Raw genomic sequence first — 17456 nt, forward strand, 5'->3', positions numbered from 1 at the left:
AGGCTACTTAAACAATAATGCCTGAGAGGCCGCGATTTAACGTCAATATTTTCTAGGGTAGGGGGAGTTGTTAGGCACGATACGCAGCGGTGTGCCTGCAAACCCATACCAAGTGACAATATTGACAATAAATCACGGCCTTGAGGGAATTATTGCTTTTATACAATGATTACAGAATAAATCAGAAAATTGTGACAAGAAAACAATGCTCCAAGTTTTTATTTTGTGAAACACAAATCTACTGTGGTGTAGGAATATCATAATAGGTGATTTAACCGTGACATTATCATTATTAAATCATGGCTTTGAACGCCTCTCGGCCAATCACAATGCTTGTTTTTATCATCCCGTTGTACATAACCGTGCTCACACACACACACTGAGCATTGATGATTGATCATGCAGATAGCAAAGCAGAGAAGGCCGTAGAGAAGTACAATTAAGACATTGCATATCATTTAACAGTTCAATTTCACGTCACACTGTTCATAGAAATAATTTATTATAATTTACCATTTTTTTTTTAAATGTAATTATTTATCTCGGGAATAGGGAATGGGGTGGTTGGGAAATCTTGGGAACCCGGTTCCTGCTATTCAACCCTAGTGTGTGTTTGTTTGTGTGTCTTGGAACTCTTTGTGTGTGTGTGTGTGTGTGTGTGTGTGTGTGTGTGTGTGTGTGTGTGTGTGCGGGCGTGTGTGCGTGCGTGTGTATGTGCGTTTGTTGGTGCATGCGCGTGTGTGCTGGTGGGTGCATGTGTTGGTGTGTGTTGTCTGAGGATCTGGCTTCACACAAAGTTCCTTCAGTCAGTAAGATTAATGAGCTTTGGTCCTGGTTTAACCTTCTGTTAAAAGCTTCCCTCCCCTTCTATCTTTTGTTATCCAGCTGTCTGTTCAATTTCTTTTTTACTCTCTCCCCTTCTCCATCTCTCTCTCTAAATCTCTGTATTTTGTTTTTCTTTCCTTTCACTCTGCTTACTCGCTCACTCACTCACTCATGTATTTGTTATCAAGCTGGTCCACTTTTAGTTATCATATATCCAGTACTGCAAGGTTCTGTAGCTCACCTATTTATACTTCGGCCATTGTTCATTGACTAACGTTCATTTACTAGATAGATAGGTAGGTAGGTAGGTAGGTAGGTAGGTAGCAAGGTCAGCAAGACAAGAAATGAAGGTGCTACAACAGCTCACATCACAAACAACAACAAAATAAAGTGACAATAGAAAATAGAATAAAAATTAAATTAAATCCAGTATGATTTAATATCCCCCATCCTGACTCTGATCACCCCGATCGAGCCAGCCGGAGGAGGAGTTGTACAGTCTTATTGCGGCAGGCAGAAAAGATCTCCTATAGCGCTCCTTAGTGCAACGTGGTTGTAATAATCTGTTGCTAAAGGAGCTTCTCTGCTCTGCCACAGTGACTCTGCTCTGCCACAGGGGATGGGAGGGATTGTCCATGATGGCTAGGAGTTTGCTCCTCATCCTCCTATAGGCCTCCTCCACAGTGTCCAGGGTGACACCGAGGACAGAACCAGCTTTCCTAATAAGCTTGTTCAGCCTCTTGGTGTCACCTTCCTTGATGCTGCCCCCCCAGCATACCACCGCGTACAGCACTGGGCTGGCCACCACTGACTGGTAGAACATGTTCAGCAGAGTCCTGCACACAGGACCTGAGCCTCCTCAGGAAATAAAGCCAGCTCTGGCCCCTCAGTCCAGTCCAGTTTATTGTCCAGGTGCACCCCCAGGTACTTATAGCTCTAGACCACCTCCACATCCTCTCCCTGGATGGAAACAGGAGACAGGGGGACCGTAGTCCTCCTAAAGTCCACCACCGTCTCCTTTGTCTTGCTGATGTTGAGTAGCAGGTGGTTCTGCTCACACTCAACAAAACTGTCCATTGTACTCAGTCTCCTGGCCTCCACTGATACATCCCACAATAGTAGAATCATCTGAGAACTTCTGCAACTGGCAAATATCTATGTTGTGCCTGAAGTCCAAGATAAAGAGGGTGAAAAGGAAGGGAGCCAGAACTGTCCCCTGGGGGGCGCCAGTGCTGCTCACCACCCAGTCCGACACACATCCCTGCAGCCGTACAAACTGTGGCCTGTTGGTCGGGTAGTTTGTAATCCATGAAACAATGGGAGAGTCCACCTGTGTCCTCAGCAGCTTATCCGCAAGTAGTAAGGGCTGTATGGTGTTAAAGGCACTGGAGAAGTCAAAGAACATTACCCTCACAGTGCTGCCAGCCTTATCTAAATGGGAGTGAACTCTGTGTAGCAGGTAGATGATGGCATCATCCACACCGATGTCTGCTTGGTAGGCAAACTGCAGTTGTTCACATATTCTGGTAAGACATGGATGTGAAACCCATGCAAAATCCTTGTAAATATTGACTTGTAGATTAAAAACAGATGCACACGAGTACACACTAAAACATTATGTGATTTGGAATTCTCAGAAGAACATTGCTAGCATATTGTCATTATCATCTGCCCTGATTTTAAAGACCATGAACGTTTATGAGCAACCCACAATAGTTGTCTACTGTAGAACTTTGAGCTGTGAATAAGACAAGTTGTCATGGGAACAGAGGCTAGCAGGGGTTGTGGAATGTGAGCGTGGAATGTGAGCGTGTCCTCAGGTCTCACAACAGTTGGTCAGGAGCTGTCACTCACTCACCTTGGACTGCTTGCATACAGTGGACTGCTTGCATCCAAATAGTGTAACGTTTCCTGTCCTGTGTCCTCTTCTTTCTTCCATCTGCCCAGATTCAAAAGAAGTGAAAGCATTCCAATTCAGCATCCACCACATTGCTTTTACCCTTTTTGTTTTTTGTTTTCAATGCAGATGAAATTCACATCAGACTATTGGTTAGTGGTCGCTGATTGATTAGAAAAGCAGACTATGAGTTTCACCTTTGTCTACAACCAGCCCAGAGTAATCGATCATGACCGTCAAACAGGGATTAGTCTGGGCTGGACACATCTCTAGGCTCTCTGGTCTCCCATTCAAATGAAGGGCTCAGGCCCGGGAGGTGAAGAATGCAAGAAGAGAGGGATAAAGAAGAGAGAGGGTGAAAGAGAGAGGGAGGGAGGTAGGCTTTGCTGAGGCTTAGTTAAAGCTGTGTAGTCAGTGCAGGCAGTTAGCTAGTCAGCCCTGCCAGATCGGCCTGCTATAATACAGTAGCTAATCTGTTAAACACTCACTGGAGATTTGGTCAATGCAGGGGCAATCTCTCTCTCTCTCTCTCTCTCTCTCGTTTTTGTTCGTGGTTTTCTCCATGGAAGGACACAGGCACTAGAAAATTACACTTCTGTATCTCTGACAGATAGTCTCTCAAGAGCAAGCGAGGGAAAGATGACGTTAGAGTGGGAGAAAAACAGTCAACTACATTCCCTCCAAATTCCCTGTTATTGGTTCATCTCCTATAAATAGCCCTGTGTTTTCCAGAAAGAAAGGAGTGAGGAGAGGAAGTGGGTTAGGCGGGCTCTATGACTTAAGGAGAGAGAAAAAGAGCAAGGGAGAGGTAGAGGTGTGGAGGAGAGAGGAGGTCACAGGGCAGGACAATAGAAAGTAGAGTGAGAGGGAGGGAGGAAAAAAAATGACAGAGAAATGGGAGGAATTTCAGAGAAATGGAGAGAGAGAGAAAGGGAGAGGGGGTGGTGGTGGAGGGAAGGACTGGGGAAGGGGGAGAGAGGTGGGAAGAATTTCCAGAGCGCCATTGGGGTTAAGTTAAGAGTGAGATTGGGCTGTATATCTGATGGATATCTCTGTAGCCCACTGCCTTCTGGGAGGGGGGGGGGGGTGAGATCTGTTGCCCTTTAAACGAGATCCAGCATAAACTTTCTCAAATCCAAAACAGCTATAGACATAATCAACCATAAAATAATCACATTTACCCACTTGAGGAATCAGTCACTATTTAAAGTAATGAATCCATCAATTAATATCATCTGGCCCATTTGTTCTGATTGCTAGTGTATGTATTAGTGAATGTTTAGTGTATGCAAGTGTATTGTGATTGTTAGACCCGTCCTGGTCAGGCTCCTCTCTGTGTTGTCAGTCTGCTGACTGAACACCCCAAGTAGTCAGGCTATTCTCTGCATGTAGGGGCTGTGTGTGTGCATGTGTGCGTGTGCATCTGGTTTATTCTGAGGGAATATGACCTGTTCAGTTGACCCCATGTCCACCACATAATAACAAGACTGCTGTGTCTTTCAACAACTCTCATCTTTTCTTCCTCATCCTCCCTCTCTTCCTCATCATCATCATCCTCATCATCATTATCATCATCAGTGAACTGTGCTTTATAAAGTAAAAAAGGGACCTCTCTTCTCTCAGTAAGCATGCACGTGTGTTTGCAGGACCAGAGCGGAAATACTTTTGCAAAGCCAGTGGCTGACACTGGTGCTATTTTCTTTAATTACTTCAGCGAACGTTTTGTCTGCCAGAGAGAAAAAGAGGGTTAGAAACTGGGGCAAGAGAGAAGGAGAAGGAAAGAGAGGAGGAAGCAATAGTGTGGTGATATGTTCTAAGAGGGAGATGGTTACTTATTTATAAAGTTATTTTTGATTCTGGGAAAAGTGGACTGGCTGAACCTGGCTCTTTTTTTCTTTTAGAGGCTGCATGCGTGCATGCATGTGTGTGTTCATCCCTTGTCTGTTTATGGGACCCCCCACAGTGCTGTAGAGCTGGGAACCTACTCCTGGAACATCTTTCAGGAACCTGTCAGTCATAATGGACAAAGGGAAGATAATCACACCTGGCGCACACACACACCTGGCACCAGTTGATGCACACTCTCACTCTCTTGCTCTGTCTTCATCTCTCTGTTAACATACTGTCTTTCAACATGCTCCGTGTGTGTGTATGCTTGTGCTTGTGCATGTATGTTGTTGTGAGAAACCCCAGGTGGGCATATACACAGGGGTGCACAGGTGAATACATGTTTTAATGAATGTGTGTATCCATGCATACACCATGACTCCGATACCTAACTGCTTTGTCACTAAACATCAGACACATGCACACACACACACACACACATACACATACACACACACACACACACACACACAGGTGGGTGTGGGTGGGTAGGTGGGTGTGTTGACAGGTGCCATCATAGGCTTGTCATATGTGTGTTTCCCCACATGACCCTGTGTGTACGTGCGTGGGTAGGTGTAGGACATGTGTCATTCTCTGGGGGAAGAGGGGACCAGCTGGGCTTTAAGGTATTATAACACATTTCAGTTGCACAAGATTGTACCAAAGATTATATATGCTAGAGATAGGCCACTTCCTTGATTTAGTATTGGTTTTACGAGAGATGGGAAAGATGGCGCCTGTCCCACGTGGGGATACATTTCTGACCAATTACCACACAGTTATGGATTAACAGTTGTCGTTGCTAGGTTTGTGTTGCTGGGATCGTATCTTTCTTGTGCTATTTCCCTAGTAATGCGTGTGTAAGACTAGAGTGGGAGGCTAGGAAGTCTAGGACAAAGCCAAATAAAGTGTATTTTTTAGCCACTGACTGTGAAAAATGTTTCTACACACTTCAGTGATCTGAAAAAAAAAGGAAAAGTTGTGAATCCGTATCATTTTGGTGTGAGTAGAGTTTTTGCTGTATGGTGTTTTTTCCTGCCCTCCTTTGAGGCCTGTCTAAAAAACAGCGTTTGGTCTCCTTATTTAAAATAAGCGCCCAAAAAGGTGTCGCCAAGATTGCGGCAGAGTGAACCAGCTTCCTCTAAAGAGGCTTTGATTACACACACACACACACATACACACACACACACACACACACACACACACACACACATACACACACATACAAACAGGTTGTCAGTTGTTTGCAACAGTAAACTATAGTGAAAGGAAGTGTAGGCTGAGTGTGTATGAGTGTAGATATACAGTAGCCTTGAAGAATCTGTAGATTAATGATATCACTGACCCATCCTTCTTCATCTTTGTCCAGCACTGAGCTAGCATATGATGCTAACTGTTAGCAAAGCAGTCAGGGCAGGGTAAAAGGGAAGGCCTTAAACCAAGCATGAAACCATACACTCACATTTCTGAGCAGGGTGGGGAGGAAACAAAGTCTGACCGCTGCAGAAGTAACTACTTTAATAGTCCCCTCATAATTAGCCAGATCTGTGTGTGCGTGTGTGCGTGTGTGCGCGTGTGCGTGTGTGCATGCGTGCGTGTGCACTTGTGTTTGGCAGTCTGAAATCTGGGTCAAGGTATTGTCTGCAGGTAGCTCATTCAGTCACACACATACACACACACACAAATGCTCCTTCCCCCCCTCTATGCCTGGCAGCTATTATGCGTCGAACAGGATGTGCTAACAATGTCAGTGGTGTGAGGTTGCTATGAAGACAGGTTCTGACCTTGGTTTGTGATGGCAATTGGTTACAGGTTGATTGTGATTGGTGAAAGTGGTAATTGCACATTACACTCAGTGATGGTGGTGGTTTGCTAGAGCTTGACTGCCACTCAGTTTCACTGAGACACAAGGATAGAGGGAAAGGGAGAATGAGAGAGGGGCAATTCCACAGTAACAGAATGACCCTGAGACAACATTTTTCACTTTCAAACTTATTCCAAACAGACACCTTTGACAGCAAAGTTTAACAAACTATTCAACACTATGCAAAAGGACTACAATTCCACACAAAAAAACACATTTGCTTAAGAACTGTGCAGCTTCAAAGTTCGGTAACAGAATGACTATAAAACCTCCCTGGGTTTTTTATGCAACCACGTTTTCCAAAAACTGTCATCATCTGCCCCAAATGAAGTTTAAAATATGTACCTAAAGAGTGTGGTGTTAACTATCATATGATACCTTGAGTTTGAAAATATCTCTTTTGGTTGTTGAGCTACAGTAGGTGAGGTGGATTTACATCCAGTAACAGAATGATGGTAACAGTCTAGTTTGCCTCAGAGAACCGTTTTGGAACACTTTTAAGTTCCATGTAGAACCCATCCTTAAAGTTTTCTCCCACAGGGACAACGAAGAACAGTGGGAAATCATACAGTAGTAGTTACAATGCATCAACATCCTTACCAAGCACCATGTCAACATCCTCATCTCATGCTCCAATAAATGGAGACTTCATTGTTGTAGGCTCTGTACAACCTGTACAATAAGTGAGTGTAGCCAATTCAATTTCAGTAATTCCGTTACTGATTTGATTTGGTAATAGAATGACCCGTTTTAATGACTTATTAATTCATAAACACAATAGATACCAGTAAACACACTACAAGTATGTGGTGGGCCTACCTACACTTCTTACTTTTGTTAACTTTCATTATCTTTGCTCCTCATGAGGCAGAGACATTTCTTACACTTTTGTGGGTTTTTGGTAACAGAATGGGCAATGATTCTTACAGAAGCCAAACAATTTTCTAAAAGTGTAATGTAAGTGTTTATTAATGAGGTTTGATGTTTTTATAAACACCTTTAAACTTTTAGCTTTCAATGCCTAGTATTGATTCTAGGCTTGGTGTTGGCCTTTGGAGTCTGCTATTGGTGTCTGTCAACATGAGGATCAAAGAGGTGTCAATGAATGTCAAAGAAGCCATTATTAGATTGAACATCAGAAAATAAACTTCACCGCAAGGTGCAAACCACTAGTTATTCTCAAAAAGCATGGTTACTGGTTTGCTAAAAAAAAATACCTAAAAAGCCTGCAGAGGTCTGGAAAAAGGTCTTGTGGGACAACTAAGATTCATGTTATCATATACCAGATTCATTGCAAGTAGAACGTTTGGGGGGAAAAAGGATCTGCCCAAGATTTACAGCATGCCACCTTATCTGTGAAATGTGGTGAAAAGGATGTTATGGTTTGGCCATTTATAGCTGCTACTAGAACTGGATAACTTGTCTTAATTGATGATGTAGCTGCTGACGGCAACAGCAGAATGTATTCTGAAGTGTAGTCTGCTGGAGTTCAAGCAAATGCCTCCAAATTAATTTGATGGCACTTAATCAAGCAGTAAGACAATGACCCAAAACATACTGCCATAGCAACTATGGAGTTTTTCGGGGCCAAAAAGTGGAAAGTTCTTGACTGGCCAAGTCAATCTTCAGATTTAAATCCAATTGAACATTTCATTTCCTGATGTTAAGATAATAACAGTAGATATCCAGCGTCTGGTGGGGTCAATCGGTCGCAGACTTCCGTTATTGCATGCAAAGGATTGCCGAACATTCTCTCTCTCACACACACGCAAGCATGCCTTCATACACACCCACACAAACACACACAAACCCATCATGCAAACAACACTTGGGACGTTTTTGGGGGAGCAGAAGAACAGGTGCTCACAAAGCAGTTTGGCTCTATGTGCCTAAATATACTTTCTCTCTCTCTCACTCTCTCTCTCTCAGTTTCTCTCTTTCAAGTATGAGGCATTTGAGACCATGCTGTGTGTGCAATAGTGTGTGGAATAGGAAGGATCATCATTGATTTGTCACTGTACCCTCTACTGTAGATATGGCAACAACAGGGATGAAAGATGACCTATTTCCTGCCACGGGCGACCTTTCAGTGACCTTTAGTGACCTTTACCATCTCTTTGATCTTTGTGAGTTTGGCCAGAGCTCTGTGATGTCACCACCTGAGTGGGAACTTGGGATAGGCACTTTGTCATCAAGTAATTCATTTAGGCATTGATATTTACCTGAATGACACAAGCAGTGTCTTATAAGAAGATGTCATTATGTTAGTACTGTCAATGTTAGATAGTACACCACTCTCTTTCTCACTCATTCACTCACTCTCTCACACACACACACACACACACTCATGCACACATACACACACACACTCTCATGCACACATACACACACACTGTACATGCACTCTGCCACCCTTGTCCTCCTCTCCCCCTCTCTTTCTAATGAGTTGGCCTGATTAGACGTGCTCCTATGGTGTGTAATGTTGGTATTATTTTTTGTTTGCATGCTTCGCGAATTGCTCCAGCCTTCCTCTCTGTTGCCATGGTGACCTATAACGTTGCCTAGCTTTTCCATTGCCTTATCTGAGGTCCACTAAATGTGCCTAGGAAACAGATGGGTGGTTGGCTCTATGCTCTACTCATGGAGCCTTAGTGTTCCTCTCTTTTCTGATATGGGATCAACTACTCAGGGATTGGTTGGTAGAGTCTGCCTGAGCTGGGCTGAGCAGTGAGCGTCTGCCCTGCCTGCTGTCTCTCATTATACACACTCAGGGGGAGGGCTGCAACACACACACACTCACACACACACACACACACACACACACACACACAGTCACACACTCTCTTTCACTCACACTCACACACACATATACACAGAGATCTCACGGAGCAAGAACAGCATCACAAATGCACACTCACACACATACTGTACGCACACACACGGAGAGACAACAGAGCCAGCTCTACCTCTACCACAGATATACGGGAAACAGAGAGACACTGAGAGACGTCGGGAGTCTGGGATTTTGGAACACTAGAGTAGTTCCTAAACAACATTCCCACCACTGGATTAAAAGGATTTCAAGAGATCTGGGATCTTTTGGGAGAGGGGAGTTGGGACACAACAGCGGGAGGCGGGGGGTTATTTTGGGATTGGAATAGCGGAGAGAGGGGGAGGAGGTAGTGGTTATTCTCCCACTCTTCCAGAATGACCAGTGGACACCAGAGGCTGGGGGAATAGGAGGGAGTCGGGGGACAGAGGATTTTGGGTTCTGCACCTTTTTTGGGGTGTATTGCAGACATTTCTGGGGGTGTGGGGGGGTGTGTAGCACTTTTGAGAACATGCAGCTTGAGTTTGTGTGAAAGTGTGTAAACACACTGGTAATTTTTCGTGTATGTGTGCATGTGAGTGTGTGGAGACACACGGGCCGTTCCCTATGCTGCAGATGGTGCAAACCCTCGCTCAGTTCTCTATCGCTCTTGAGGAAATGCAGGAGAACGGAGAGAGCACCAGCGATGAGGGAGGAGGAGAGAGAGGAGAGGAACTGACGGATAGGGATGCAACTGAACGCATTGGAAACGCTGACGGAAATGGGAATGGGAATACCAATGGGAATGGGAATGAGAATGGGGTTGCAGCTGGAAGCCTTCAAACTAACGGCGAGGTGTGTGTGTATTTGTGTTTTACCGTGTGTGTGTGTGTGTGTGTGTGTGTGTGTGTGTGTGTGTGTGTGTGTGTGTGTGTGTGTGTGCGCGTGTGCGTGTGCGCGTGGGTACATGTTTGTGTGAGTGTGTGTAGCTGAGGGGATCTCCCCCTCCTCTGTTCATTCCTCTCTCCTTTCAACCTATGTGTATATGTTATCATTTTTAGATTGATTAATAAATTAATTAAGTTAGAGCACTAGCTGTGTGTGTGTGTGTTGTGTTTATATTGTGCGTGTGTGTGTCTCTTTGAGTGTGTTTACTACTTCAGTTGTGTGGGTGGTTGTGACGCACCTTAGGCTCAAATATGCGTCAGTGTCATGACAACTCCTCCTTTCTCTGATTGAATTTGTCTTTATCCCTTCTCTCTACCACTTCATGTTCTGTCACCATCTTTCTTTGTGCCTCTGATATCCTTTCTTCCCCCTTTTCTCTTTTGCCTCACTCCTTCTCTGCATTGTTTTCTCTGTCTGTCAGTCTGTGTGTGTGTGTGTGTGTGTGTGTGTGTGTGTGTGTGTGTGTGTGTGTGTGTGTGTGTGTGTGTGTGTGTGTGTGTGTGTATGTGTGTGTGTGTGTGTGTGTCTCTCTCTCTCTCTCTCTCTCTGCAGGGTCATGTCTCCCTAATATAATTAGAGCTGAGTGAATCATGCGATTAGTCTATCTCGTGTGTGTGTGTGTGTGTGTGTCTGTGTGTGTGTCTGTGTGTGTGTGTGTGTGTGTGTGTGTGTGTGTGTGTGCTCTGTAGCGGTACCCTAGCATATACGTATACTGTATAAAATGTACTGTCATCTCCAACGGTCTCTTCATCATTGTTTTCCAGTTGTTCTTTCTAGCATTGTCATGGGTTTATTGGTTTACGATGGACATACCAGCCCCCTCCTGGGGATACCCTGTGTGAAGTGCAGGGGTTCATAGGATTACATATGCAGTTTTGTCAACATACCCACACACAATAACACACCAGTGGAGGCTGGTGGAGGTAGAAATTGGAGGACAGGCTCATTGTAATGCATGGAATGGAATGAGGACTGGTATCAAATATGTCTCCACCAGCCTCCGCAGGTATATACACACACACACACACACACACACACACACACACACACACACACACACACACACACACACACACCTACACGTTACCATACATTTTCAGTATTCACAGACATAATAGAACAGACTTTCTAATCTCAAAACACATACCCTTAATCCACAGAGAGGATTTACCTACAAACTGGCCAGACAGAGAGGGGGGAATATGGGGGAAAAAATTAAGGAGCAAGACGGGCCATGTAAGGGAAAATAGGTTATTTAAGGGCACTATCAAGAGAAGTGGGCTACAGGAGGGGGAGAAAGAGTGGGTAGATTTAGGAGAGAGGCGTATAAGAGAATATTGAGTTTTGTTTTGTTTTTTCAGTCCTATGATCCTATGATTGAATCCAATCTCTTGTTCTGTTATTTGTGTGTGTGTGTGCGTGTGTGTGAGAATGATGTCAAGGTCTTTTCTAATGTGCCAAATACACCTGACGTTGTTGTTGATGGAAGCCAAGGAGAGGTGACCATATTAGAAGTAGGCTGCTCATTCAATCTTTACATCGAGGAAGGATTTTCTACAAAACTGTTAAAATACCAGCCCCGAGTCACACCGAGTCACGCCTTGGCTTCAGGTGTCAGATAGTAGTACTGATATTTGCCTTGAACATGTTTATTACCTGACAGTACGTGGCTTGCAATTTGCAGACCTCCCAAAGCAAAAAGCCAAACAGGTTGCAAGATATTGTTCTGTTCTGATATTGTTCTTAGCTGTGTGGAAAAGACGGTGCTACTTGTATCCATGATTATCTGTATGACCTGTGTGTGTGTGTGTGTGCGTGTGCGTGTGCGTGTGCGTGTGCGCGTGCGTGTGCGTGAGTGAGATCCTCTTCACCAGTTGATTGTTTCTCTGTTCGATGACTTAGTGATTAGCCACATATTGATCCATATAGATCTGGTATGCCCTAGAAATGAGGATTAGATGAGCCACACACTCTCTCTCTTTCCATGTCCCCTTGCCTATGGCTGCGTCACTGTTACATAACTCTACTCTGTTGAGAGGCAGAAGCTCCAGAGGCCTGTGAAGCAGGGGACCGGCAGCAGACAGCTAGCCACCTCTCAGGCCTCTGTGTCTGCTCTTGGGGTACTCCATCTCTGGGGATGGAGATGGATAGAGAGAGTGAATGCAATAGAGATTGATGGAGAAGGGAGATAGAGACAGACTGATGTATTGCAGGTTGTCGCTTTTGTGTGGGTTGAGCAGCGCTGCTGATGTTACAGTTTCTAGAGTGAGTGTGGTTGTTAGGGACTACTGTCATCAAGGTGGGGGGGGAAGGGGGGCTGACAACAGAAGCTTTTATCTTCTATGTCCCTGTGTAGAAGTCTTCCTTGGCCTACCGGCCTGTTTGCTATTGCTCAGCCGACTCAGCTGATTGCTCAGCAGTGTTTTTTTGTTTTTTTAATGGAACTGTTGATTTTGGCAAGCCTAAGGTTTTGGCTATGTTTCTGGTCAGGGATTCTTTTAGCCTAATAAAGGTTTCCTTGACTTTCATTGACACATCTTTGGTCCTCATGTTGAAAGACACCAATAGCAGACTCCAAAGGCAAACGCAAAGCCTATAATCAGTACTAGACATTGACAGTTCTCTTATGCCTGCACAAATGATGTGATGGAACACACTTGTCAAGCCAATTGTTCCATTACTTTTGGAGCCCTTAAATAGGGGGACAATGTATAAAAAGTGTTGTCATTTCTAAATGTTGAAATAAAAGCTGAGAATCTCTATTTTAACCTCGTAGTAATTGTTTGATTTCAAATCCAAACTTTTGGAGTGTAGAGCCAAAGGAAGAAAAAATGTTTCACTGTCTCATTACTTACACAGGGTACTGTATAACCTCGTTGAGCACATATAACCTTGATGAGCACCTTATTGAGACCAGGCTTTCGCTAAAGCCTGGGGAAATCCTTTGTAGAAAGTAACTATAAATGTGTGGAGACCTGTTGAGTGAGTGATGCCTCGCAACACGTAAACCAAACAAATACCTTGCTTGGGCAGAGCTCCAAAAAAAAACAGAATACAGTTTTTCCTTCAGGTTTTCTCCCATTTTCTACAAGGACTATTTTGCAAACAACTTTTTGCAAAATAGTCCTACCCGGTAGGAAAATAGGATGCATATAACAACAAGCAACTATTCTACAAGTGCGGGCATTCTACAAGTGCCGTAGGCAAGAACTCTGATTTTGAACTAGAGCCTAACAGTCATACAGGGTTGTTAGAGAAACAAAGGCACATATTTTTGAGGTTAAGATCAGAAGCACATCAGGCCTCTAACCTCATTGGCAAAAATACTCTGTCCAATCATGCTGTCTGTGTTAGGTTGCCATGTGACTTGATGGTTCTCACCTGGGGACATAGAAGTAAACTGAAGGAATAATGACAGCAATCTGTCTCTCATGCCTGATTTGCTCTGATCTAGGGTTCAACCATACCTTGTTCAGTGCTAGCCTTTCAACTATCTATTAATCCCACTGTAATGTATACTGTAGAAATCCAATCATAATAATTATTAATATTTTCTAATACTTTTGCGAGGAAATTGTCTTTTAACTCCTAGTCATGTTGCACAACTTGATGTGCGCCTTCAGTGGCAGAAAATATATAGACATTCAAGAGTTGGATCTCTTTCATTATCAGATATTCTTTGATTCAACTGTGTTACCATGGTAATCCTGTGACCAAAATGAAACACACAGTCTGGACATATTTCCATATGTTCCATTGTAGCTGAGTGTGTGTGCGTGTGCGCGTGTGCGTGCGCACGTGTGCGCGTGTGCGTGTGTGTGTGTGTGTGTGTGTGTGTGTGTGTGTGTGTGTGTGCTCTCTCAAAATAAGTGTGTGTGTAATCTAATATAGTCAGCTGGGACATAAAAGAACAACATTCCTTGTTTTCAGGGAAGTTCCCCTCTAGTTTTTCCTCACAGACCTCACCATCTAACCACACAAGTGCATGCGCACACACTCAGAAACAAATGTGACCTGTGGCGTAGGGGGTTAGTAATCAAACTTAGAGAGGAGCCTTACACTGCTGAGAGTAAGGATGAGGACATGAGTCCATTTGAATACCTTTATGTATGTGGAGTACATGTGAGGAAGGACGTGTACACCCAACACACACACACACACACACACACACACACACACACACACAGTCCCCTCACGCCTGTGTAACATTCCTTCGATCGGTGTGTGTGTGTCTGTGTCTGTGTCTGTGTTTCTGTGAGTGTGCACGCAAAGTAGTGCATCTCCAAGGATGAGTGTCAGTGTGTTTGACAAGTCTGAATGCAAGTGCAATGTCTGTGTGCAGTCTACGTACATCAGTCCTGTGTGTGTGTGTGTGTGTGTGTGTGTGTGTGTGTGTGTGTGTGTGTGTGTGTGTGTGTTCAAATGCTGTTCCAGAACATGCCAAGTCTGGTGCGGTCCTGTCTATTGCCCTGTCCCATTCTCTGAGCATTCAGTCTTCAATGTATATTCACATGTAAATCCCCATGGGTGCAGGGTGTCTCATTTCATTTTCAGTGTGTGAAGTGTGTGAAGGCACTTTTTCGGGCTCATTTTGGGCCCTCTCTGTAAGACTCTGTTTGTGAACTTGTAAACAGCTCGTCTTTCTAAAGTGCAGGAGTGCTAAGACCAGAGACCGTAATGTTGTCTCAGTCTACCACTCTCTCTATCAGCAACCCTCTCTCCCTCTTTTCTAATTCCCCAATTCCTCTCTCTCACTGTCTCTCTCTTTCTTTCTCTCTCTCTGTAGGAGAAACATAAGATACAGTTAAACAACACTTACTGTACTGGTCATGAGGTCAAAACCAGGTGACTGGTCCGTATGTGCAAAACCACCTAGAACTCATGATTAAAACATATCCTAATTGTGTTGTGTATCACACTAAAACACATTCTGTCTGGGAAGGCACATCTAAACACACATTAAACATACACACCTCCCCTTCTGACCAGCGCTCACCTGCTGAGGCTCCTGGGAAATCCAGATGCCAAGCTCTAAATATATCATTCTGGGATGTTATTGTGTGTTTATTTGTAGTTAGCTGTGGACTGGCTGGGGGCATATGGAGGAACAGGGTGTGTGTGTATGTATACTGTTCTGGTGATATTTGCAGTTTGCTAGGGCACTAAAAATTTTCACTTTCAAACCTATGCCAAACAAAAACCCTTGAAACCAAATTTGAACAAATCCTACAACTCTATACACAAGGACTAGTTCTAAAAAACACATTTACTTTAAGTAGTTCGTAGATTCAAAGTTTGGTAACGGAATGACCATCAAATCTCTCTGGGTTTTTTATGTACTGTAACCACGTTTCCCTAAAACTGTTAAATATCTGCCCCAAATTAACATTTATTTACATCTGCAGAAAGAGTAGGGTGTTGCTATCATGAGTTTGAAAAAATATCTTTCGGTTGTTGAGCTTACAGTAGGTGAAGTGCATTTACATCTGGAAAGACGGTAACAGAATGACTAAATGGGTCCCCCACAGAAATGCGTGATTTATGAATTTGAATGTCATTCTGTACATGATGATGTAACTAAAATAGGTAAACACAGATGGAAATATACAATAGACACGGTAATAATGCATTATTTTATCAACATATATATAACATTAAAAGGGAAATTAATAAAAACTCATAAAATACAAGAAACATAAAAGCTCTTAATTTAATGTGATTTAAATCAATGTTTTTAGTAGTTTTTGTAGTTTTTAGTGTATTATGTACCAAAATAAAATAGCCTAGACTTTTGGCACCAAAAAAAATGGTTTTGAAAAGATAAAACACAAGTAGGCCTATGTCATGTATAGACACACACAGAGACACCCAATCTGCTCCTAGTTTGCCTCAGAGATAGTCTCTGCAAAATAAAAATGTTTTTTAATGTCTGCAACTGGTGTGGGAAGGATCCTAAGAATCTGTCTGTGTCAGTGCACTCTTTAATGATGAAGACAAATCCCTTGCTGTACTTTTTGTAAAAGTGTGCAACATGTATGTCATCATTCTCAATGGCAGTTACTTGTGCTACATATTTTTGTGATTTGCTTTGGCTTTGCTTTCCCACTGTAATCAACAACAATGAAGTTTCAATTTTGTGGAGCATGAGATGAGAATGTTGATGCAGTGGTTAACTACTACTGTATGATTTCCCACAGTTTTTCTGGCCCTGTGGAAGAAACCTTTTGGAAGAAACCTTTTGAAACCCTTTTAAGTTCCATGTAGAACACTTTTGGGTTCAATGTAGTTCTCTGGGTTCTCTGTGAAAAGGGTTCTACATGGAACTTCCAAAAGGGTTTGTCCACATGGACAGCCAAATAACTCTTTTAAGTTCTGTACAACCTATACAATGAGTCAGTGTAGCCGATTCAATTTCAGTAATTCTGTTACCGATTTGATTTGGCCATTCTGTTACCGATTACCGATTAATTCATAAACTAAATTGATATCAGTAAAAACACTACAAGTATTTGGTAGGTCTACCTATACTTTTGTTAACTTTCATTATCCTCGCTCCTCATGAAGCAGAGACATTTGTAAATATCTTACACTTCTTTGAGGGGGCTTTGGTAACTGAATGACCTGGAGACTGGACAATGATTGTTAAACTTACAAAAGCCAAACCATTTCCTCAAAATGCTATTTCAAAACGCCATTACCTCCCCTTTTAAAGACTCTTTTATTTATTTATTTTTTCTAAAGAGGTTGTCTTAGACATTTTTCCAAATGTTTGACCAGGAGTCAAAGCCTTTGTTTATCCCTATTCTTATAATGTATGATGGTTGAAATGTATTGAAAATACTTATTTACTTTTCCCTCTTAGCTTTCATTTGGCACCCAATTTAATATGCTCTGATGAATTTCACATTTTGATCCTCATTTGATCCTCTTTTACACAGAACTGCCCCCTAGCTCTTTGTGGTATTTCAAGTCATGTCTGGCTTAGTCTTTGGGGGAGGGAAGGGGATTTAATCTGGAACCCCCATAGCCACTGATTCAATGGACAACAACATTTTACCTCAATTAGCCCACCCTTAAGAGATATTTCTACTCAACTTAAATGATATTTCTCTCTCTCTCATCTCTCTTCCCCCATCTCCCTCTCACAATCATCTTCACTCATTCCCCTCCCTCCATCACTTTCTTCTCTCTCCTAACACTACTATCTGGTAGGGTGTGAGATCAGA

The 17456-nt window shown here is 43.1% G+C and overlaps 1 protein-coding gene across 1 annotated transcript in view; it reads left to right on the forward strand.

The window, feature by feature from the left end:
• Positions 1-17456, forward strand: part of arhgef17 (Rho guanine nucleotide exchange factor (GEF) 17) — a gene marked incomplete at its 3' end in the record, with an annotated part of 58328 nt that overhangs the window by 26462 nt on the left and 14410 nt on the right. The gene's annotated exons all lie outside the window — the stretch shown is intronic.

This window comes from Argentina silus, assembly GCF_951799395.1.
Source record: "Argentina silus genome assembly, chromosome: X".
NCBI classification, from domain to species: Eukaryota; Metazoa; Chordata; class Actinopteri; order Argentiniformes; family Argentinidae; genus Argentina; species Argentina silus.